At 40.0% G+C, this 25,464-nt stretch overlaps 1 pseudogene; it reads left to right on the top strand.

Moving 5' to 3' along the window:
- Positions 1 to 23,709, top strand: part of LOC137007528 (dynein axonemal heavy chain 9-like) — a 66,098-nt pseudogene extending 42,389 nt beyond the window's left edge.
- The last annotated feature ends 1,755 nt before the right edge of the window (positions 23,710 to 25,464 follow it).

Here is a 25,464-nt window from a genome sequence, read left to right as displayed (position 1 = left end):
GTCATAAAGCTCTGATTAAACTCACTTCAGCATCAGACCGATGATCTTCATCATCTAGTGATACTTCACTGTCACTGAGATGATATTATAGTTGTTTTTATGAATGTTTTGAATTAGATTTCATTTACAGTTTGAATTTTAGTTAAAGTTTTAGTCATTTTATTTACTGTTCTGCTTATCAGTACTATGAGTGAATTAATGCAGAAAGTAGATCAAAGAGTAAAACTACATATAAAAGTATAAAAACAGATATAAATATACAAAACATGCACTGGAATGTCTTCTCTTGAAAATATGGCTATAGTTTTTATCCATTTTTATTTCAGTTTTAGTTATTTTAGATGAGAAAAGTGTGATGTCGGCTTGACAAAGCCTTGACTGAAAGTTTGAAAAATTTTGAAAAGTTTAAAGTTAGAAAATGTTACTCAAACAGCTTGAGCATGATTTACTTCATTGCTTTTGTCCCCATCAGTGACAGTCTATGTGACTTTTCATAGTTTTGATCATTTGGATTACAAAAACCGCAAGTCAGATGAGTTAGAAGAGATTTACAGCTAGAACGGTTCGGACCGCATTTTATAAATTTGGTGTAAGAAGAAGGAGTTTAAACCGTAGATCAGGATGTTGTCTTCATCGAGCCTGTTGTCTTTACCATAAGAGAACATGTTTGGTGATCGTACAACATCAAACACATTTACAGAATCAAACTGATGCGTGAGAGTCATTATATGCAGGTTATTGAGCGCTTCAGGTTTCTTCTCATCATATAAGCTCATGTAATCACTTTGAGAAAACCAATGAAAAAAAAACAAGGAAGGTAAAAATATTTACAGATGTCTGTACTGTTTACCAAATATAATGCAGTAAGAAACATTTGTTAAATATGGTCTGAAAATGGTTTGTTCTAAATGAAGTGCACTTAGAGTTTTGAATATAATATTAATTCAAAGAACTTTTGCACACTGAACTGAATATCATTTCATCAGATTATATTCCACTTTATGATGTTGATTTTATGTTGGATAATAGTTTGTAAAACTTCTCTAATAGCACAGCAAACTCAATCCCTTTTCATGAAGAGTTGTTCATTGTGTTTTTCATGCACTGCAGATTTCTTGTTCAGTTTCTGTACTTCTCTGCAGTTTTTGACGTTGATGAGACTCTAAAAACTTCTTGTAATTGTGTTTGTTAAATCTGTGCTCACAGAGCATCTTCCCCGCAGCTGTTTTAGAGAAACCCTTAGAGAAGAAGGCAGGAACGACGGGCCGTCCGGCAGCAAACAGCGATGACATGAACATGGTCCAGCCTCACACCCTGATCCGTCCGCACATGGACTACAGCCATTGGTTCTGACAGTCACGTGACTGATTCAGCTCTCTCACTATCATGTTTCTGTCCATCTTCATCTGTCTTTAGTGTGTAATGTTGCTGTTTGAGCATGAGAAAGTCCATCCAGCGGGAGTTATTCTGTTTCTGAACTCCCTGAAACGCTTCCATTGAGTTTTCTTCACAATATTCCTCATTTAAATAATTAATGCGCAGAATAAAGGGGCGGGGCCTGCTTGAGTTAGTCAGTAGTGTGTTGAAACTGGCGGTTATGGTAAGGGGCGGGACATTTCCCAAACACCAATCACAACACACTGCTCCGGCCGACCAATCAGAGCACATTGTGCTTTTCAGAAGGCGGGGCTTCATAGAGACAGGAACTAAACAGAGCGTTACTGACAGACTGGGAAGAGAGGAGCTGCAACAATGGAGAATATGAGGAGAATAATCAACATTCAATCTAGCAGAGCACAAAAACTACATCAAGATGCTCAAGTGTGGCCATTTGTCACAGTAGACATACTCATTATGATCGTGTCGCTTTGCTCAGATGGACCATTTAATATTACATGAATGGATTTTGCTACATAAGCATCTAATGTTGTTAAGATCGTCCGATGCACGAGGCCTCGAGAGGTTCTGTCTCTTTTGTCAGTGTTTTGTCAGTGAAAGAGAGCATGTCTGCTGCTGCTTTCTCAGTGTCTCTGCTGTGTCTATTAGATCGGAGGAGAGCCGGAGAACAGCTGAAGGCAGTGTATTTCTTTGAGCCGCAGTGGCTTTAGAGCAGGACGCGGTGTGCATACAGAGTGTGTGTGTGTGTGTGTGTGTGTGACTGACGGAACGCTGTGTCCTCTCAGGTACGACAGGAGCAACAGCAGCTGAAGGAGATCCACAATGTGCAGTACGTGTCCTGAATGAATCCCACCCAGCTTCACCATCAGCCCCACTGCAGGTGCTCATGATCAGTTCATCACTCGCACCCTCTCTGACACTGTTTGCTGTCACTAAATACACACACACATACATTATATATATATACCGATCAGTAATAACATCATGACACTGACAGGTGAAGTGAATAGCACTGATCATCTCTTCATCACGGCTCCTGTTAGTGGCTGGAGATATTAGGCAGCAAGTGAACATTTTGTCCTCAAAGTTAATGTTAGAAGCAGGAAAAATGGGCAAGCGTAAGGATTTGAGCGAGTTTGACAAGAGCCAAATTGTGATGCTAGAGACTGGGTCAGAGCATCTCCAGAACTGCAGCTCTTGTGGGGTGTTCCCGGTCTGCAGTGGTCAGGATCTATCAAAAGTGCTCCACGGAAGGAACGGTGGTGAACCGGAGACAGGGTCATGGGCGGCCGAGACTCATTGAAGGCTGGCCCGTGTGGTCCGATCCAACAGACGAGCTCCTGTAGCTGCGTGTGCGTCTCTTTCCTGGGGAACACATGGCACCAGGATGCACTATGGGAAGAAGGCGAGCCGGCGGAGGCAGTGTGATGCTTTGGCAATGTTCTGCTGGGAAAGCTTGGGTCCTGCCATCCATGTGGATGTTACTTTGACACGTACCACCTTCCTAAGCATTGTTCAGACCATGAACACCCTTTCATGGAAACGGTATTCCCTGGTGGCTGTGGCTTTTTCAGCAGGATAATGCACAAAAATGGTTCAGGAATGGTTTGTGGTGTGAGTTTGAGGTGTTGACTTGGCCTCCAGATTCCCCAGATCTCAATCCAGTCGAGCATCTGTGGGATGTTCTGAACAAACAAGTCCGATCCATGGAGGATCCACCTCACAACTTACAGGAGTTAAAGGATCTGCTGCGAACATCTTGGTGCAGATCCCACAGCACACCTTCAGGGGTCTAGAGGAGTCCATGCCTCGACGGGTCAGGGCTGTTTTGGCAGCAACACAATATTAGGAAGGTGCTCATAATGTTATGCCTGATCGGTGTATATATAGAAACTGTTGAAGCACGTATCTCAGAGGCTTTTCTCTGTGTTTGCGCTCTCCTTCGGCCTGAACACCATCTACTGCTGCTCTTGAACCAGCACCTGCACGGTGAAGGATTCACAGTAATGATTGGAAGGCGAAGCTAATTGTTTGAGATGAGCTGGAGATTATTGAGCTGACATAAAAACCGTTGCACTTGTTGGTGTGACTCGGCTAAATCTGTCAAAAGCCCACCTATCAGCTTCTGATTTGTTTGTCTTTGCAGGCGAAATGAATAATTCATTCATTCATCCATGGAGTCTTTTCATGTGCGCATCCTGACAGATGCATACAAATCCATTTTATCCATTTATTAAAAGTCATTTCAGACTTCAGCAGACATGCATGCGGTCAGCTAGTGAAAGTCAACATCATTAGCAGATGCTCAAGCGTAAACACGCGTAAGTGTCGCACTTCTTGTTATTGTGCTGGATTAGACAAACACTCTTTGGATTTCATTGTTTTAAACGACTTTACTGGGCCCCGTTTCCTCGGTTTAGTGATGATGAAAGTCAAAAAAAGAGGAGAATAGCCTGTGAACCTCCACTCATTGTTTTGGGTGCAGTCGGAGTAATGAAGCGGAATGAGAGCGGGAGAACGGAGCAGATGAGACGCAGCTGAAGGAACATTTGAAGTGCGGCCCTTAGTTCTGCCTTACTAATTCAGCTCACAGTTCAGCTGTCTGAGGACAGACTGCCTCAAAGCACACGCTCCCCCGGCTTCATCTGCGACGCAATCTTCGGCTCTTTTCTTATTTATCTCTACTGTACGTTCAGTGTTTCTGTTGTGATTGCTTGGCTATTCCTCGGACCGGTTTAATTAGTTGGCGATACGCAGTATTAAATGTCTCGTGTTACTCCGTGAGGGACCCAAAGGCACAATCGTATCCATTTTGTTTTTGTGAACTGTTTAAAAAAAAAATCAAAAGGCAGCCTATTCACCCCACAGCCAAGAAAAGTTTCCCTTAAACATTTTTAATAAAGTTCTGTGGAAAGTTTCCTGCCGGTAGGTGCTGTACTTCATCTCAACACCGTGATTGACGTGAAGTCATTAATTTATAGCCGGGTGTGAGGGAGCGCTGAGATAATGAGGCTCCGTCGAGGACGTATGTGACGGCGCTGCCGCTGTATGTCACCGTGACGGACTTCCTCAGGCGCTGTCCGGGAACGACTGAACCTATATCGTGCTGAGCAGCGATGGCCAATCAGTTTGAGTTATTTGTGTTCAGAGGAGGCCACTGTGGAAACGCCATCTTGACTGCAGTGCAGGACCGCAGAGGAACGAACGCCGCAGTTTGATATTAAATATTGTTTAATTTTGACTTTATTATATATATATATATATATATATATATATATATATATATATATATATATATATATATATATATATATATATATATATATATATATATATATATATATATATATATTGTAACTAGGTGTTATCCTGTCCGGCCTTTTTCTTCTTCTTTATTAAATCAACTTTTTTCGTTTTGTTATATGAATGTCACATTGGCAACTTTGTCTTAAACTTTTTTTACATGCTTTCATCATTTATTTTTGACTACTTTTTAAATGCCTTTCATCCCAGACTTTCAATCCTAAAAATATGAAAATTTAAACAAAGAATGCTTAAAAATAATAAATATTAATATTTTGTTTATTAACAACATATAAATAAGAACCATTTCCTATTCCAGTATGTATAATGTGAAATCATTTATATAAATTATTATTAAAAGATTAGTTTAGATAACTTCAGAATTTACATTTCCGGATAATTTACTCACTCCCATGTCATCCAAGATGTTAGTCTGTGATGCTCCACGCATGACGTGATCACGTTGGAAAGGTCACGTGTGACCGTGGTTTAAAAAATGGCTTTCTGAAACACAGATTAAGTTCAGATTACTAAAACCTGGACTATGGAGTCCTGAATTAAAATAAACTATTTTAAATCCAACTGTGCTAATCTGAATTAGCATGAGAGAGGCTGCCTGTAAAACTTGGAATGAACCAAGAAAAGCTTAAAACTGCATGAAACTGAGAAGCAAATCCAAGGAAAACAACAGCAGCAGAAGAAGACTGCAATAATAATAATAATAAAACTTGACTAATCAAGAGACAGTTCTTTTAAAGCAAGCAAAATACATCAATTATAGGGAAAAAAGAGAAATGCCTGGAAATCTGTTTGTAATGAATTCTATTTAAATAGATGAATTCTGTATATATAATAATCCTATGATTATTAATGATTTTGTTTTGTCTTTTACATGGCAACAAACTACACATAACTATTTACACATGTGATAATCAGTGTTGGCAGTCCAGAAATGACTTTGATTCAAAGCACTATCATAGGGGTTGTTTCATTATATATGTATTTACAAAAAAAACAAATCCTGTCAGCAGATCCTCAACACAAACACAAGCTCAACTCTTCACCACAACAGTAATCTCCAAAAAACACTAACATAACAAAAACTTTTACATAATAGAACATTAAACAGTAAGAAGTCTCTCCATATTCTCATCTTTCTAAAAAAATGCATAAAATAACACTTTTTCAACATTTACTCTCTCAATTCAGCCGGTGCAAAGCATGATGGGAAGTGAAAGTCCTGTTTGATTGGTTATTTCAAAATGAAAACTTCTAGTTAGTTCTAGTAACCATTTCAAGTCAGTTTAACATGAAGCAGATTTAACATTTAACATTGAACCAGAAACAATGGTGTTAAATCAAAATAAGTTGTTTAAATAAGGTGAACAGCACAAAAAAAAAAAAAAAAAAAAAAAAATCATATATATATATATATATATATATATATATATATATATATATATATATATATATATATATATATATATATATATATATATATATATATATATATATATATATATCAGCTCTTTGAAGCTGCACTGAAACTGACATTTGGACCTTCAACCCGTTGAACCCCAGTGAAGTCCACTATATGGAGAAAAATCCTGGAATGTTTTCCTTCATTTCTTTTCCACTGAAGAAAGAAAGACATGAACATCTTGGATGACATGAGGATGAGTAAATAACTTGAATTCTGAAGTGAACTAATTCTTTAACATATTTAATAGTTAAATAAAGTCATTTTATTGTGAAAGATTTTTATGTTTTAAATTTTCCACTGAGGTAATTTCCATCACAGAATGTCATGAAATGCGCCTAATTTGACATGTGGAAATTGTGGTTTATAATAAAATGACTTTTGAACTATTGAGTATTTTAAGAGCCTTTAGTTATAGTTATAGTCCCACATACATGTCCATAGTTGAATAAACACCAACAATGTGGAGAAGAACTCATATCTATATAATATTGATTTGACTGTACTGATGATATCGTAAGAGAACTGAACTGATCTGATGATGATGATGATGATGTCTTTTTCATTACTGAAGTGAATTCAAATCAGTTCAGTGTTGATTCAGATCTGTTCAGTAACTGTGTAAAATTCATCACTTGTGGAATAAATAATGACCGTTCACTGTTGTCTTTTTACAGCAGAATTAAAGTCTGTTTGTATCATTGAATCATTTTCCTGTTTTTCACTGTGAAGCTGCTTTGAAACAATCTATATTGTATAAACCTCTACAGAAATAAAGCTGACTTGATGATAGTAGATTAGGATTCAGTAATCTACAGATCTTTAGTGCAGTTTCACAGATTATTAGTTTGATTCAGAAATGAAATTATTATGCTGTTTGAAGACCCTTTAGTTCACTTTATCAGAACAAGGATTTCAGACGGATCAGTCTCAGCTCCTGACGGAATGGAGCTAATTTTCCCAAGGATGAAGTGCTGCCTTCAGAAGCCAGAGGAAGCTCTGAAGTGTCAGAATGAATGCTGGACAGACGCTTGCAGTAAATCAGGTGTGTGGACGGCGGGTCGGCCGTTTATCCTTCCTCCTAATCGATACGAATCTGAGGCAGCAACACCAGCAGCTTCCGGATCACACAAGATGGTTTCGTTCAGCTCGAGGATGACACTGGGTCTCACCCGAGGCTCCTGGGTCAATTTTTTTGATCGGTCTCCTTATTTTGGATATTGACGATAGTCTCTCGGCCGCTTCTAGTCCTGCGGGGGTTTAGACACTGAAGGTTCACTGACACAAAGAACATCAATGTTTTATCATGATGACACTGAAAATAATATAAGATGATGCCTGTTTTGATGGCTTCTTAATCATTTTCAGATAATAGATGTTGGGGTATACAGTATTAGATGAATCAGATATTTTTATTTCCCAAAAGCACCAATGGTCAAACATCAATGGACTTAGTTGGAAATTAATAGTTTGTTCTCCTCTCTATATGCTGTTGGTTTCACAGCCTTCAACAATTCAGTGTTTTTATGCATCTCTCTCAGTTGATATCTGAATTTTTATGCCTTTGTTTTATTGCTTTTCCACTGAGATGCAAAAGAAAATCTTGTGCAGTATTTTGACATTTGAAAGGATTGAGAAGAAACGCTAAACCTTCTGTTTCTTTGCTGGTTTCATTACATGGAATCCTCAGCCCCTGATCTTCTTTCACGAGTCCAACTGAGTTTACCGCAACAAGATGGAGGACAAAGATTTCACACTCTTTGACAAGCCACAGTGAAAAAGTTCCACATGGTGAGAAAGTTTCACTGCAGTGGAGAGAGAGAGAGCCAATGCTAATCAAAGCTAAACCTGTCAGTCCAGCAAATTGGGGGAAAAAATGATTTCTACTGTTTTCCTCCACGGCCTCCCTCCTCCTGAGGTTCATGAGCGAGTGAAGGAGAGAAGTAGCGCTTTCCGTCTAATCATCTGACATACGCACCCCTGCAGCTCACGCTCAATCCTGCACAACAACAAAGGACACACACACAGTTTATGTTGGTTTTGGAGAAGGAAATGAATTGTCGATTGGTATGAATTCTCAGGGTGGCAGTCATCTCCTTCCCAAAGCAGCAGAGATGAACGTTAGTTATTCACCTTTTAATATTTCATGGAGTTTTAAGGCTGTTTTTATTCCCATCAGGATATGGACGATGAATATACACTGCCACTTCGCCACGGGCATTGGCTAACCCAAATACATGGCGGTGCAATCCTGGGGGAGCCTGAACAAAACCCTGCTGGAAACGCTTGACAGTTACAACGAAGTCAAGGCGGCTCTGAACCTTGTTCTCTTCGAGGATGCCATGTCTCATATGTAAGAGAGCCAGAAAGTGCCACTGCTGATGGATGCACAGCTTGACACGACTTCAGATTTCACAGCACCTCTTTAGACTGTGCAGCTCACACCAGAAAGAGTTAGCTGACTTATCGACACGGTAAAACCTTCTCGGAAATGATATGTCTATAAATTCACCCTTTTTCCATGGATCTCACTGCACTGAATCCATGTATTGTGCTGTTTTTTAAAGGGGTGTTTGCTTATGATTTTGATATGATTTTTTAACTTTAGTTAGTGTGTAATGTTGCTGTTTGATCATAAACAACATCTGCAAAGTTACGACACTCAAAGTTCAATGCAAAGGAGATATTTTCTTTTACAGAAATCACTTTTTAAACAGCTGGTAGAGACTACAACGAGCTTCTTCCTGGGAAGGTGACATCACTAACCCTAAAATTTACATAAACCCCGCCCCTGAGAACACTGAACAAAGGGGGCGGGGTCATGTTGGGCTGCTTTAGAGAAGAGGAAGAGTTGTTGTAGTCGAGTGTTGTTGTCATGCCGTCATTTTACGCCGGACTGCTTCACAAACGAGGGTCAATTCAACACAAAAGATGAACATGACGGCACATGCTAGTGGATGAGTTGAATCAACTCCACAGCAACTACATCAATTTATCCACTAACCATTCAGAAACGTCTAAAAGTTGTAACTTCTTCCTGAGTCTCTCCATCAGTGTCGACTCCGGTTTGAACAATGAAAGGCTGAACACTTTCCTCATTTTGGCTGCGTGAGATTCTCCAGCTTTGTTGTTGTTGAGCTGTTGAAGCTCCGCCCTCTTCTGGAAAGTGGAGCTCATTTGCATTTGGGATTTTGAGCTGAAACTTCACACACATATTCTGGAGTCACCAGAGACTGATATTACATGTTGTGAAAGGAGCATTATAGGTCCCCTTTAACATTCGGCACTAGTGTTTTATAGACACTGCGTCACATTTAGTACATGTAGTACAACATTTTTTAAATGCACATTAATTTTGACTTATTCCTGTTAAAAAATAGGGATGTCAGTATAAGTTAATCATGATTAATCTCATGATTTCAGTTTTTAGAAAGCAAAATTAAACGGTAATTTATTACAAACTCCCTTAAAATGAATTAACTGACCATAAACTCATTGATTGTGAAAAATGTACATGTTTTGCACATCACTGACAGCAGAACAACGGTCGATATTTGACTTTTGCCCTTTCAAAACTCTACTGACAGCTTTATCAATTATGAAGAAGCACCTCTGCTTTCAGATCTGTTTAGTGAGTAGAGTAAAATAAGTGTTCATTCATTGAATTGTACCATTGTGTATTATTCAGTATAATGAATAATGGCCATTGAAGAACCTGTACTGCTCAAGCATTAACTACTCTCAGTGACACATTTATCAGTTTAGTTTAGTCAGCAGTGTGATTTTTCCTCTGCTTCACATGCTGCATGATCTCTTTCACCTTCTGAAATCTTGCTTCAGCTGCTGCATCTGTCGGATCCTGGAGTCTCCGTGGGGAAAGTGGGAGGCGGTGGGAAGCTGGCGGCGTTCATCAGCTCCCTGGAGGTCTGTCAGATCAGGCTGATGAAAGGATACGACATCCCCGATCTAAAGGTTTATTATCCTGACCCTAAACAATTGCTCTAAATCACACTCGCATGAGACTCTCATCTGCTGCGACCGCTTGCTATTGGCCCTATCAAATATTCATCGTGATGCTCCTCGCCGGAGTGTGAATCGTCTCGGTGCAACTTCAGACAAAAGTCTGAAAAATAATGGAATAATTATCCAGTACACAGAGGAGCTCTTGAACACTATATGATATTACACATTACTGTGTGTGTTGCTCATCAGCTTTCACGCCTGTAATACGTTTCGTTTCTTACGGTTCTGCCGGGACTCTTCCAGGAAGAGGAGCTCAGTTGCATGTGACTGTTGTTTTGTGTATTCTTGGAGCGATTTGGGTTCGTTGTACATTAAAGCTGGCGTGACGAATACTGGCACGGTGTTCCTCATGACAGACGCCCAGGTCACAGATGAGAAGTTCCTAGTGTTGGTGAACGACCTTTTAGCATCTGCTAAGCCTTGCTGTGTCTCTGTGCCGCTGGCGTCAAACACTGCTCGTTTTCTCTGCCGGATTATATGCATTCCGTATATTCTTATGTATTTTTGATGATATTACTGGCAATATTAACTTCATATTGCTTTTTATTTTCTCCATTATGTTTCTTAAAGACTGTGTCATTAGACGAATTGCAGAGTCATTATTTTCGCTCCACACGAAATTGATTTAAACTTCAGAAGCTTTGTGATTCATTTCTGTGAATCATTTGAAAAAGTTTCAATAAATTGATTCAATGGTTCATTTAAATCGTCACTCAAAAGTGCTGCAATAGCTTTTCTATATGGTAATATAGATATTTACATTGATAGCATTTTAATAATTATTATTAACAACAAACAGTATTAAAATGATGATGATTAATATGCATTTTTAATTATATGCATTTATTTTAGCAACCAATTATCTAATTAATTGGTAATTATTGCTGTGTATGTATTGTAATGATCCATATATTGTTCATATGTAGTAAAAATGTGCTTGCTTTAAACATTTTGAATCTTCCTGTCCACATCTGATAGAAATAAATCGCCCATTTCACTGTATCAGGATATTAGTATAATTGTTTTATTTATATTTCTCAGGCCTACAGTTTTGTCATTTTTCAGAGAGCTGTATTATTTTCCTGTTGCCTATGGCCAATTTCTGATGTCTCCATCTGTCAGAGTTATTCCACTGTACGACTGAAATCATCAGCATCCGTCTGAACGGCGTTTCCTCAGCATCATCCTTTGACTTCATCACAGGTGAAATCCCCGACCTGTTCCCTGACGACATCATCGCTTCTTTAAGGAATGAGGTGCGTGGCCGGGGTCTGACGGGCACCAGGGAAACTGCTGGAAGTTCTTCATCGACCGCGTCCGTAGGCAACTCAAAGTGCGTGAGCAGGAATGATTCATGAAGCCTCACAGCGCAGCCTTTGTACTCCCACTGCCTCTGTAAATGAGTTTCAGCTCTCGCAATGTAACCAGATAAACATGAACAGCCTGACATCTCTGGGGAGGCTGTCCGAGGGCTGATTCTGCTGTCGACGGATGGAGGGCGGCGTATAGGATTTTTGTTGATGTGTGTAATGTGTACGATTTTTGGGGTTTTCCTGCTTGAATGTTGATTATTCTCCTCATATTCTCCATTGTTCAGCTCCTCTCTTCCCAGTCTGTCAGTAACGCTCTGTTTAGTTCCTGTCTCTATGAAGCCCCGCCTTCTGAAAAGCACAATGTGCTCTGATTGGTCGGCCGGAGCGGTGTGTTGTGATTGGTGTTTGGGAAATGCCCCGCCCCTTACCATAACCGCCAGTTTCAACACACTACTGACTAACTCAAGCAGGCCCCGCCCCTTTATTCTGCGCATTAATTATTTAAATGAGGAATATTGTGAAGAAACTCAATGGAGGCGTTTCAGGGAGTTCAGAAACAGAATAACTCGCGCTGGATGAACTTTTTCATGCTCAAACAGCAACATTACACAGTAAAGACAGATGAAGATGGACAGAAGCAGAATAAGTCATGTCTCGAGACACCTGCACTCGCTTTCTTAAACTCCAGAGCACTTTCTGTGTGACATCGGAGGATGAGCGCCGCTTCACGGTTACAGCGACTCACACACTGTCCGCTGTGAACACTCCCGCAGCGTCTCGCCTGACCTCCCAACCCCTTTAGGGTGTTTTAGTCACACAGATTTCGTCCTGCAGGTGGCGCTCTGTTTCTCTCCAGTGGCAGTGAGCACAGGGTGAAAGTTTCCTTCGGTGAACGACTGGTTCCAGGAGTGGCCACAGGAGGCGCTGGCGTCAGTCAGGACATGAAGCACATCCAGGTGAGACGCACGTCTGGAGAAACGGTTCATCTTCATCAGCAGGTTTTATCACTGAGATCATCTACAGGTCTCAGCTGGTTCGACAGAGCACAGCTCCTCTTACCGGATTCAAGTGCAAATGCCTGAAGTCACGAAGAACATAATTAGATCGTTGAGAGCTCTGCAGTCACTTTCTGCATTATATTTCTGGGAAATGAAACGGCCCAGTAGCATGACATTTCTGCCAATATGCTGGTAATTATAGTTCATGTATGAATGGTATTGTTAATTTTCCCACATGTTTAGCCTGAGGTGAAGGACTCGGTGAGTAAGTTCATGGCTTACGTACACGAGCTTGGAGAAGCTCACGGCACCAAGCTCAGGTGATCTCAATCAGGTCCTCTTCACTTCAGCATCATACATGACAAGACAAATGACTTTGATGAGCACGTTGGCTGCTGTTCTTCCGTTCTTAGAACAATTTTCCAGTGTTTTTTACACAATAATGGAAGCATGGAGGTGAAATGGTTCAGAATAATTACATTCCAGGAGCAAAAGCAGGAGGATCATTAAAAGCATTTGCTGCTTCATCGGCGTGAGTGCTCGCATCACAGCTATAAGATTCATTTCCATGCCATAAATTCATGTGCCATTAGCTAATTTATTTTTCCAGTGGTCAACACACATATTATTCATCAATAGGTCCTCTTGACTGGAAATGAAGCACATTAAGAAGCCCGATGCCTTTTATTCTGGTCTTTTAAATGCGAGCTGCGTAGGACGGGCGTGAAGTGTTTCTCTTCCCAGAAAAATGTATTGCTGTCCCTGTCGTTCTCCGACAACATTAATGGAGTCTTTCTGGGAGGACAGCAGGTCACTCTACCTCTAAAACACAGCAACACTTCAGCCAGGTGATGTTTGATTATTGTTCAAACATCCGGATCTTTCAGAACGTCGCTGTTCCTGATGAGGATCTGATCCATAACCGTAAACCAGCGCTCTCAGCAACGCTTGCTCTAATTATTCTGATTGAGACGTCTTTACTTCTCTCACGTGTGCTTCCGCTTGAGCTGCGTTATGCCTTCTGACGGCTCAAATACAGTGAGCGTGTGTTAATCCTGCTCTTCAGCTCCTCAGGTAATGGATTCGGGATCCGTCCGCAGTCCCACCAGCCTTTAGATGGGAAGCTATCAGAAAGCTCATTTGAGCGCAGAGATTAAACTTGCCAGAGACGGGAGGGGAAGAAATGTAAAATCAAAATCCACACATACGCCAGACATCCTATTGTGCTGTTGGAGATCGACGCCCACCAGAATAACATCTTTACATTAGCGGTTCAGAGCCGGCCTGGCTAGAAATCAAAATTAAAAGTAGGTGTTAATGAGGCAGAAAGTTTATTGGTGGAGCTCCAGCCTGCTTTATTGAGGTGGGACTCCTGAAACATGTAATTAGTGGAGAGCGGATATCAATTCAAGCTAGTTGGTCCCTGCTCACATTCGGGCCCGTCGAGGTGGACGCTTTTTATTCGTTTTATAGCCGCTCATTAAGTGTTTCATGTCTAAATGAGAATCTGTGTTTTTTGTTTATGATGCAACCCTCTTAACGATGATAATGGAGATCAGTGCGGCGTTATGATCACGAGAAGAGTTCTTTTGCCTTTTTATCTCAAATTGTCTCTTTTAAGATGACTTAGGATATTTTAACAACACAATATTAGGCTTGTGCTCTTTGATGTAAACTTGTGAAGATGAGGATCGTCTCTCTGACTGAAGAGCATCATTACAGCCGTTTCATGTAGTTTGGAGAGAGAGAGGGAAAAACTTCCATCAAGAGCTTTAAGTGTGCTTTCTGACTGCGCTTTCAGGGCAATTAGTCCTCCATCATCTTTACCTCGTATTCATCAGTTTAATTACCCACATGATAGCAACTTGATTTTGTGGGTATTGTAGGGTTTTGCTACCCGAGGACAGTTCATCCCTGACGTCTCGTTTTCTTAAGGCTAATCAGCTCGTTTGGAGAAAGGGAGCAGATTCGAGAGGAGTTTGGGATTGCTGTAGAGCAGCTCCTTATTTGACTATTTGTTTGCATTCCGAGCGGCTTCGTTATTCTCGGGATTGAGTCTGACAACAGTTTCAGCTAATTGCGTATTTCGCCCAGTTTTCTCTCCCGATCGGCTTTTCCCACTCTGACTCTGTGTGCCGCACACAATAAGTGCCAATAGCAGAATCCACTGTGACGTATAAAAACAAAAAGACGTTCATTAACCAAACTCTCATCCGCCTCGAGTGATTGTCATTTATCAATTAAAACTTTGAGCGTTTGTTTCTCCGATAATATCACTAATATGATTTCACAATAACTCTAGAACAAAAACAAATAGCCTGTTATTCAAAACAACTGGTGATGCAATTAGTTGATAACAGCAAGCTCATTATCATCCTCAACAAACTTTAATAATGAGTAAGAAACACAACACATGATGACACTTTATAATAAGGTTCTGTGCATTAACATAATATAAATAAATAAAGCATTTAAAAAATATGTATCGAACCTGAACCATGTTTATATCACATCTTGTGTAATATTCTGTACTCTATGAACAGTTTTATCATTTTTAACTAAAATGTATCACACCTCATATTAATTGAGATATTTACTTTTTAAAAATTAATTTGTCACCACATACTGTTTAAAATGAATATTGTGGAAACAGCATAAAAGAAGCATGACCTAAAATATGCATTTATCCATTTACACTTGAGTACATTATACATAAAATCTTGATGTAGATAAAAATGGATTTATTTTCTTGTACTGTCTCTTTATATCCTTTCCTTAACTTTTTAATGACTTCACCTTATTTATATTCTATATACTCTATTTCTGTATGTATTCACTTAAGCAATATGTCTGACTCAATGATTACAGATTGATTTGATTGGTTAAATATGGTAAAACGACAATCTGTTCTCTCCTAAACTGCTTTATAAAGTGCTTTTATCTTAAAATCTTAAATCTTTAATAAACACTGTCATCACGTCTTGCAGGACATTTCGTTTATTTTGTGGGGTTTACAAGTGCCGTGTGATTAAAATGTGTGATTTAAACATTCGTACAACATCCTCTGTCCGTCTTCCTCTCTTGACAGCAGCTTAATGAGAGCGCGGTGAAGCTGACCAGCTGAGGAGCCGACAGGAGCCGAGACCGTCGCTCCGGCCGACCGCCCGTGAGTCCGCCGCACCGATCCAATTAAACCCATAGCTGCTGCTTCCTGTCTTAATTAAGAAAAAAATAGATGAGCAAGCGAAACAGAAAAAATCTGAATAATAATTAAAATGCAGCAAACCCCCAGAATCAGTAATTTCTGCTGTGCGTGGAAGCGTGCAGCTGTACGAGTCAGCAGGAAACCGCACAAACAAACACATGCAGCAGCGCTGGATTCTGCCTGAAGCTCACATTAAAACGATTGTTTGATCTGGGAATGATTGTGACTCGTGCAGCAGTGACCCCGCGGTGTGTGAGGGCTTCGCTGTAGATCAGGGGTTAAAGGTCAAGTGTGTTGTTTCCACACCATTACGAGCACCAAACAGAGCTGCAGTAATAATGTCTGTTTCTAAATCTGGTTGTTGCTGCTCAGACAAACACAGCCATGTTGAAACAGCACAAATCTGCAGTCTTTACTCTTCAGGAAATCAGCAGAGGAACGTTGACTGACTTAGTTTAAACTATTAATAAGAGACATTATTTTAACATCCAAATAATCATGGGCTGGGCTAGTGATCATACGACTGTCTGGGTTACTAAAAAAGGGCATCATTTTAGAGTATTTGTGAGTATTTTGAATGATCTTATATTTGTGTCTGAGAGCGTATGCTGGGCTGAGGCGGTGAAGACCTTCATGCGTCAGGAGGAGACGAGCCTTCATCTCTTATCTGGGATATTTCAGCACCTGGAGCTGATGGACGACGCCTGGAGGCTTTACCTCAGATCAAGCTCTGTTCCACATTTCCTCCATCACTGCTACAGACTGAAGATTTGCATGTTTGCAAGTCGGCATGAAATGGAAGTTGTTCTAGTGTTTGGTTTTTTCCTATTGTGCCGTATATCCTATTTAACTCAGGTGCTGTCCATTTCTTCTGATCATCCTTGAGATGGTTCTACAGCTTCATTTGAGTCCAGCTGTGTTTGATTATACTGATTGGACTTGATTAGGAAAGCCACACACCTGTCTATATAAGACCTTACAGCTCACAGTGCATGTCAGAGCAAATGAGAATCATGAGGTCAAAGGAACTGCATGAAGAGCTCAGAGACAGAATTGTGGAAAGTCACAGATCTGGCCAAGGTTACAAAAACATTTCTGCTGCACTTAAGGTTCCTAAGAGCACAGTGGCCTCCATAATCCTTAAATGGAAGACGTTTGGGACGACCAGAACCCTTCCTAGATCTGGCCATCCGGCCAAACTGAGCTATCGGGGGAGAAGAGCCTTGGTGAGAGAGGTAAAGAAGAACCCAAAGATCACTGTGGCTGAGCTCCAGAGAAGCAGTCGGGAGATGGGAGGAAGTTGTAGAAAGTCCACCATCACTGCAGCCCTCCACCAGTCGGGGCTTTATGGCAGAGTGGCCCGACGGAAGCCTCTCCTCAGTGCAAGACACATGAAAGCCCGCATGGAGTTTGCCAAGATGGTGAGAAATAAGATTCTCTGGTCTGATGAGACCAAGATAGAACTTTTTGGCCTTAATTCTAAGCGGTATGTGTGGAGAAAACCAGGCACTGCTCATCACCTGTCCAATACAGTCCCAACAGTGAAGCATGGTGGTGGCAGCATCATGCTGTGGGGGGGTTTTTCAGCTGCAGGGACAGGACGACTGGTTGCAATCGAGGGAAAGATGAATGCGGCCAAGTACAGGGATATCCTGGACGAAAACCTTCTCCAGAGTGCTCAGGACCTCAGACTGGGCCGAAGGTTTACCTTCCAACAAGATAATGACCCTAAGACCCTAACTTAAACCCAATTGAGCATCTCTGGAGAGACCTAAAAATGGCTGTCCACCAACGTTTACCATCCAACCTGACAGAACTGGAGAGGATCTGCAAGGAGGAATGGCAGAGGATCCCCAAATCCAGGTGTGAAAAACTTGCTGCATCTTTCAAAAAAAGACTCATGGCTGTATTAGATCAAAAGGTGCTTCTACTAAATACTGAGCAAAGGGTCTGAATACTGAGGACCATGTGATATTTCAGTTTTTCTTTTTTAACAAATCTGCAAAAATGTCAACAATTCTGTGTTTTTCTGTCAATATGGGGTGTTGTGTGTACATTAATGAGGAAAAAAAATGAACTTAAATAATTTTAGCAAATGGCTGCAATATAACAAAGAGTGAAAAATTTAAGGGGGTCTGAATACTTTCCGTTCCCACTGTATGAACAAACCTTCAGAATATGAATAAAACTATAAAGTTTGGTGTGTAAAGCTGCTGAAGTGGAGATTTCTGACTCAAACTCACTGACTTTAAAGATTGAAATCTATGGAACAAAGTTCAACAAAATAAACATTTAAATGTTTATTTCACTATAGTCTGAAAGAAGCAAAATCGAGCTCAAAACTGAGCAGTGCATGAAAAACACTGGTTTTGTCTGTAGTGTCAAAGGTTTTTTGAAGATTATTTTAATAATAATGTTGTTTATTCACCCTCACAGCGTTCCAAACCTGTATGTTGTTTGTTTGTGTGTGTTTAAACACAAAAGAGATATTTTTGAAGAATCTTATTAATCTCCATACAGCACCATTATATGTTTGAGTTTGACAGTTTCTAACTTTCTTCTCCTTTAATGTTCCATGAAAGAAAGAAAGTCCTACAGATGTGGAAGATCATATGGCACCTGCAGTAAATAATGAGCTAATTCTCATTTTTAATCCGCAACAGCGACATAAAGATGCGGACATAAAGCAGTGCGAGTTTGACCCCAGTGTGCGTCTGATCTGGAGAAGCCTCACTAGCAGCCGATCTTCAGGCTCAGCGAACGCCGGTCAGCTTCAGCGGGACGCCGGGAGGATCTCACGGTGCTTCAGATCAGATCTGTCTCTCCACACTTAATCACGGGACTCTTTAGCAGATGCTGTTTGACAGGTGTTTGTGAGCTTAATTGGATTCATCAGTTTCTGAGGTCCAGATTGGCTGAACTCAAGGATAATTAGTCATCATGCGGTCGATCGTTCCAGTTCTGCATCGTATCAGGAAATATTAGATGACTGAGGAAGATCCACACGCTGTTTCCCAGAGAGCGTCTGTGTTCTCACCTTTACTTATAAAAGGTTAATAAGGGGTTCTCTATTTGCACCTTCATGTATGTAATCACACGCTTTCCCTGAGCAATTTTTCTAATGACCATTGAGAGCTTTGACTATTGGTAACACATTTGCAAATTTATATTAGCATAACATTACTGTAAGTAATTATCTGGAATGGTCAAGCAAGCGTTTGTGCCACAGGGTTGAATTTCCCATTAAGCCTCTCTCTTTCCGTAGAGGAAGCCTCTTGTTTTTCTCGCTTTACTTCATTTCCTCTTCCTGTAATGTGTGTCTGAAGCTGAAGCTGAAGGTTTTCCTTTACAACAACAAATTACAACAAACCAAAGAAGTGTTTTTAATAACTGACAGGGAGCGAATGCGGTTATTTCGAGTCCCGTAAAATTGAAATGTTACTAAATGAAGCTCGATTAATTAGTGTTTCACAGCTGAGATCCTAAGGATGGGGAAAATGCTGCCGAACTCTCTCATCGTCTTAATTAATATTGAAAGTTGTAAGAAAAGCGTGACAATCCCTTACCGCTGAGTAAGATGACGAGTTTGACTAGCTGTTCGTTACACTCTGGCCAGTCTTTACTGGATTTTATAATTAGATCTTATGCAACTACACCACGGGGACGCTGCTTTTTATTTAGATGATTTTTAGAGGGTTTGTTCATATTCCCTTGCTTGTGTTTTGCATTACGCAATACCATCATAATTGCAGTGAGTTTGTCTTATTACAGCATTCGCATTGAGATCTGCTCGTCCAAGGCCATTAGATCAAGTAAATGCCACTGTGATCCGCGGAGAGACGCATCAGTCTCGCTAATGAGCAGGAGAATTCTGCTCTTCTCAAGTCATCCTCACCAACCTCACTTTCTGCTGCATAATTACTTGGCTGAAATTGTAAGTGTACTAACTTTCTTCACAATAAGGCGCTCAGCTGCTGGTTAATTGTTTGTTTTTCAGCTCCAGGGTAATTGGACGCACAAGATGCCAGTGGAAATGTAATCATTAATGACTGACTCATTAGGATGGGATAGTTTAATGTACCTGTTTTCCTCCTCTCTGATGAGCCGTCGCACGGCAAGGTCCGGATCTTTGAACCCAGCTCTCGTGAGTTTCTCTAGTGCTGTTATTTGTAAAAGTCTCATAAAAGGCTCCAGTGGTCACTGGCAGAGCGACGCTATTACAGGTTTGTTTTTGCGCAGATTGACCTCTTCAGGAATGGATTGGGTCTTGACAGTCCAATATGAGAGGAGCGTGTCTGTGTGATTTGACTGCTTTCTGCAGTCCAGACCGTCGCTCGTGAGCATTAGCTTCTCTATCAGACGTGGGGAATGGATCCATCAGCATTGACAGTCCCATCACACTCGGGCGGTTGCGGTTTTTGATGTCTTTGGCGAAAATAAGTCTGTTAATCCATGCAAAGACTCCTGCGGATATTGATCCCTCAGCCTCCCGGATGACTTTGCCCCGTGGCTCTTGTTTTTATCAATCATCACAGGTCTGCACACACGTGTCTTTTACTTTGTAGTCAAACCTTACAAGAACAGCTTCAGAATCACTTTGAAAACTCTGGAGGACAACCTGCTCTCACGCCTCTCCCGAGTGTCTGGAAACTTGCTCGGAGACATTGACCTGCCGGAGAACTTGAAGATTATCAAACGAACAGCGGCAGAGATTGAAGACGAGGTGTGTTATTGAGTTTGTGTTTCAGCCACAGTCACGTCTGACACCAAAACACACTATAAAATAATGGTTGCAACAGAAAGTGCCACAGTTTATAGTTTGATAATAAAAAAAAGTGTATGTGTGTGTGTATAGGCTATATAGGTCATTCTATGCCAAATCAACCAAAATTTGGGAAACTTCCCCAGCTCACATATGTAGATTTACTGAGTAATCACTGTTTTATAGATGAGGGTCAAAATGACCATTTTCACCTGAGATTTGGAGCCAAATTAGAGGAGTGTAAAATGACTTTATAAAGATGGCAGCATCATTATTGTATGTTCACACAGAGATTGGTAGATCTATTAGTGAAATCTGTTGACTTTATCAATCTGTGTTTCATTATATGCCAACAGTGACCGCTCAAACATGGGCAAAATGGCACTTCTTGTGTTCTTTGCCTCAAGTTTGCATGTCTGTAACTCAAGAAGTGTTAAAGATATCTTAATATCCTTTTAGATTCTGTTTCTTAACAAACTTTCCTTTTGGTATCTTCATTTTAAAGGCTCTCGATTGTTCAGTTCCAGAGATATGGAGATCTTAATGTGGCTCCATGAGTAAATTGTACACGTTTTCAGTGGTCAAAAACCAAATGTGGGTCACTTTGCATATAGATGATACTTTTTTATTTTAAAGAGGAATATCTGAAGAACAAATCATGTTGAAACTAGAAATGCATCTCGTGTTTTTCCATCATCTCATAGAACATTCCTGTCCGAGTGCCGTAAATATCCCTTTTCCAAAGTTTGCATGCCTGTAACTCTGAAAGTATTCAAGATATCTTAATATCCTTCTAGATTCTCATTCTTAATAGACATTTCTTTTGAAATCTTAATTTTCAAGACTCTATATAGTTCAGTCTCATAGATATGAGGATCTCAAAGCATGTCAAATTGTTGAATTTTATCCATTTGATGGAAAACCGAATGTGGTTCACTTTGCACACAGAAGAAACTTACTGCATTTAAAGAGGAATGTCTGAAGAATAAATAATATTTAAACTAGAAATGTATCTTGTTTCCATCTATCAAAGGAATTGTGTAAAACATAACAAAAAATAACTAATGTTAGCAAATGAGTCCTTATTGTAACCCACTTTTGTTCTGTTACCATTCATATAATTGTTTGCCTTACATAGAGGATTTCAATTAATTATAGTTAATTTAAAACCTGATGTTAAAATCCACCAATGAATGAGTTTTAATCAATCCAGTCTCAAATGCAAAATGCAATAAGTATATAAGAGTAAACTGCACAAATACTCAATGTTGTGAGATGGACACATACATCCATATGCTTGTGTTTTACATAAGCATTTCAGATTTGATGTATTTTTAAATGCGAATTGGGAATTGGTTTGCGCTGTGTGATTCATTAGTTTATATCAGTTTCTGATGTGTTGTATATAACACACTTTTGGTTTTATTCTGTGATGTTTCAGGAACATGAGTAGTTAAATTCAGCATCTGTCAGTCTTTCTGAACGCTGTTTTGGCATGTTAATAATGAAGTGTGCGTTTGCACCGTTACAGGTGACGGCGGCCCGAGCCTCGCTCCTGTACTTCATCATGAACAACCTCAATAAAATACATCCCATGGACCAGTTCTCTCTCAAGACGCCTCATCCACACATGACGGAGCTCGTGTTTCTCTCCTCCAGCGGCGCTGGGATCAGTCGTGATGATCTACAGCCTCTGATGCTCTTCAGTGTATTACAACACTAGCTAATAACACTGGCTACATTTATTATACTTTATTATATAATACCTGATCAGAATTGAATATGATGTGATAAAAAGACTGGGTAGTATTATGAAATAATTGAAAGATAATAAATAGGCAAGACGTCTTCCCTGGTTGCAGGCAAATGTAAACACACTGCTATCATCAGTGTATTCTGTTCTTTTAACGATAATAAAGAATCACAAACTCAGAGTTTGAACCAGTTTAATGTCAAGTCAGCTTTATTTATATAGCACTTTTTACTGTACAGATTGTGTCAAAGCAGCTTTACAGTGATCCAGCTTACGTAAGTTCAGTATTGATTTGTTCTGTTGTAAAAATCAATAGTTATTAATTTAGTTCATTTATCTATATATCAGCACTGGAGAAAACAGTGATGTTATCATCCAGCTCAGGGGTGAGTTTCCCGAAAGCATCGTTGGTGAACCATGGTCGTAAGTCCCATTGAACTCTATTGGTAACGACGGAACTTGCGTCCACACTTCGCTTTGGGAAACGGACCCCAGTTCAGTTCGCATACAGTGGTGTCAGTGCAGGCAGATCAAAACACTGCTGAATATCAAACCCCCAACTAAGCAAGCCAAAGGCGACAGCAGCAAGGACCCCAAACCAGGTGATAAAAATGCAGAAAAAACCTTGGGAGAGTCCAGTTCTCCTCTGGCCAACAGCGAACAGTGCGATTATGATTCAGGCAGCGTTACGGTTCAGAAGTCTGTAATGAATCATAATGAATCACTGAATCCATCAGAGCGAACTGACATCCGACTCACTTATCAGTACTTAGTTTCGTCACACTTGAACCCAGAATGATATGTATTATTTTATTTTATTTTATTTTTTATATTATTTTATTACTTTATTGTTTTTTAAAATAATTTTATTTAATTTTATTTTTTTAAATCATTTTATTTTTTATTTTATTTATTTTATTTTTTATATTATTTTATTACTTTATTGTTTTTTAAAATAATTTTATTTAATTTTATTTTTTAAAATTATTTTATTTTTTATTTTATTTATTTTATTTTTTATTATTATTTTAATGTTCTGAACAACAGCTTTGCAGACATGAATGGATTACGAATGTAGGTTAATTTGTGTATGTTCACTGGCTTTCTTGTGTTTTCATGCCAACATACAATCCACAGTTATAGATTATAGTTATAGACAAATAATTGCTGCTGCTTTTGTGTTCAAACGTACGCAGAGAAATCGTGATCACCCTCAGAACTAATTACAGAAACCTCTCATTAGAGAAAAACTCATTAGAGCTTTGTCTATTTGTTTCAGCGCTGTGTTTCAAAAGGCCGTACTGAAAGCCGAGACCTTGAGCGGCGGGTCTTAAATCTGATTGACAGCGTCACGTCCTCGTGTTCCAGTTCACTCTCCGAGTGTGATAAACTCACCTACACCGCCCTGCTGAGTCTCCAGCACACGCCACGCCTCCGCTTCCTTCTCGTGAACGCACCGTTCATCTCCCTGTAGTCTCATGAGTAAAGAGGTCATTATTTCTTTGAAAGGAACAGAATGTCTCTCAACATAACTCTGTGCTCATCATATCTTAATAGAGTCAAATCGTTTGTCAAATCAATTCAAAAGCATTGTGCTTGTTGTTGTTGTCTTTTTGGGATGAACTGTCCCTATAATGTTACAGTTTCCCAATCACTTCATCATGCTGTAGATACGATTAGGAATTAAAATGAATAGTAACGCTACACAAAGCCTTCAGGTAGATCGTTGTTTAAGTGCACTGCTTCTACTAGTTCCTATCTGTTCTGTTCGGTCTTGAAAAGCGCTTACTAAACATCTCACTCAGAATCTCCCGGACGCCCCGCCGGTCTCCCGCACAGCCATTGTCAGCGCTGCGAATGTAAATCTGATCTTATTTGAGAGTCCGTAATGTGCTGGAATCTGCCATTAAGATATAGTGTTTCCCATAAGCCAGGCTTTCTGGGATTATGAGTCATCATTCTCCCGCCGTGTTCAGCACCTCCGGGTCGAGCCCGGCTCTCCCGATGAAAGGGACGGTGTATGTCACAGCGTTGTTCTTCCAAGAGAAGATAAATATAACTTCACCATAGGAAATCTGCTTTTCTGCTGCCTAAGCACTTCTGCGAGTCTGGTTTATGAAGAACACGCTCGTGTTTACTCAGCAGTTTGTGGCATAAAGACACTTTACTTTGTAGTTAGATTTGATTAGCGCCATGACAGTGTTGAATCTGAACGCCTCTGTCATCATAACTTCTCTTCTTTTTGATAATTTTGCACATTGTCCAGTCAGCAACTGAATACTGAATCAAACGTACTTGTAGTTTTGATGAAAAGCGGAGCTGACATGAAACACGGCGTGTCCTGCGGTCTGACACGCTGAACTCTGGCAAAGAATTTTAAACGGCTTTTTTCTCATTATTTTCTAATTATTTTGCATGCAGCTTTTATGACTTCATATTCATTCTGAGAAAGTAATTGTACTTTTAAAAATTAATTTGCTACTCCGCAGGATCATTTCAAATGAACTAGTGCAAGCTGAAGAACGTCTGTGGACGTATTACACATCTTATGAAACTTTGGCTGATTTTATGTGATACCTGTAATCAGTATGTTCACTTGTTAATGATTCATTTAATGAAAGATTGGGGACAGAATGTGCTTATTTTGTGGTGATGTTTGTCTCTCTGCCATGAAGGAGTTTCATAACCTCGACCGGGAAGAAGTTTAGAGTCCGTGTGTCCGGAGGAAGAGTGGAAGAATAAGACGTCACTGAAAAAACTGCAGATCTGCACACTGTCATATAGGAAAGATCCTGATGATGGAGTCGAATGGTGATTCAGGAACCGATGCATCTGTCAGACTGATTCAAGCTAATATCTCTGTGTGTGAGTCTTTCTGCATGATTCATTTGTTCATAAATCAAATCTTCTGACAGCCCTTTCAGTGAATAATATTTTTTCTGCATTGGCGTTATATTCCCAATCACTCATCCTGCTTTATAGAGACGCCGTCTGCCGCCAGTAGAGTTAGTAGTCGAGATGTTTCTGCAGTGGAGTTTATGACACGTGACCTTTAGGAAGACAACGGCAGTGTTAATATAATAAGACGGCGCAGGCCAGTGTCTTAAACAATCAGTCTTCAGCAGTGCCTTGTGTGGAGTTCAGCTCATCAGCGCTCTTTAACATGGTTCACTTGAAGCATATTTAAATAATAAGCTCATCATTATTACAGTGTCGCTATAATGAGTTT

This window comes from Chanodichthys erythropterus, chromosome 19 (genome assembly GCF_024489055.1).
Source record: "Chanodichthys erythropterus isolate Z2021 chromosome 19, ASM2448905v1, whole genome shotgun sequence".
Lineage (NCBI taxonomy): Eukaryota > Metazoa > Chordata > Actinopteri > Cypriniformes > Xenocyprididae > Chanodichthys > Chanodichthys erythropterus.
Note: the sequence above shows the minus strand (reverse complement) of the source record. Positions and strands in the feature narration are given on the sequence as shown.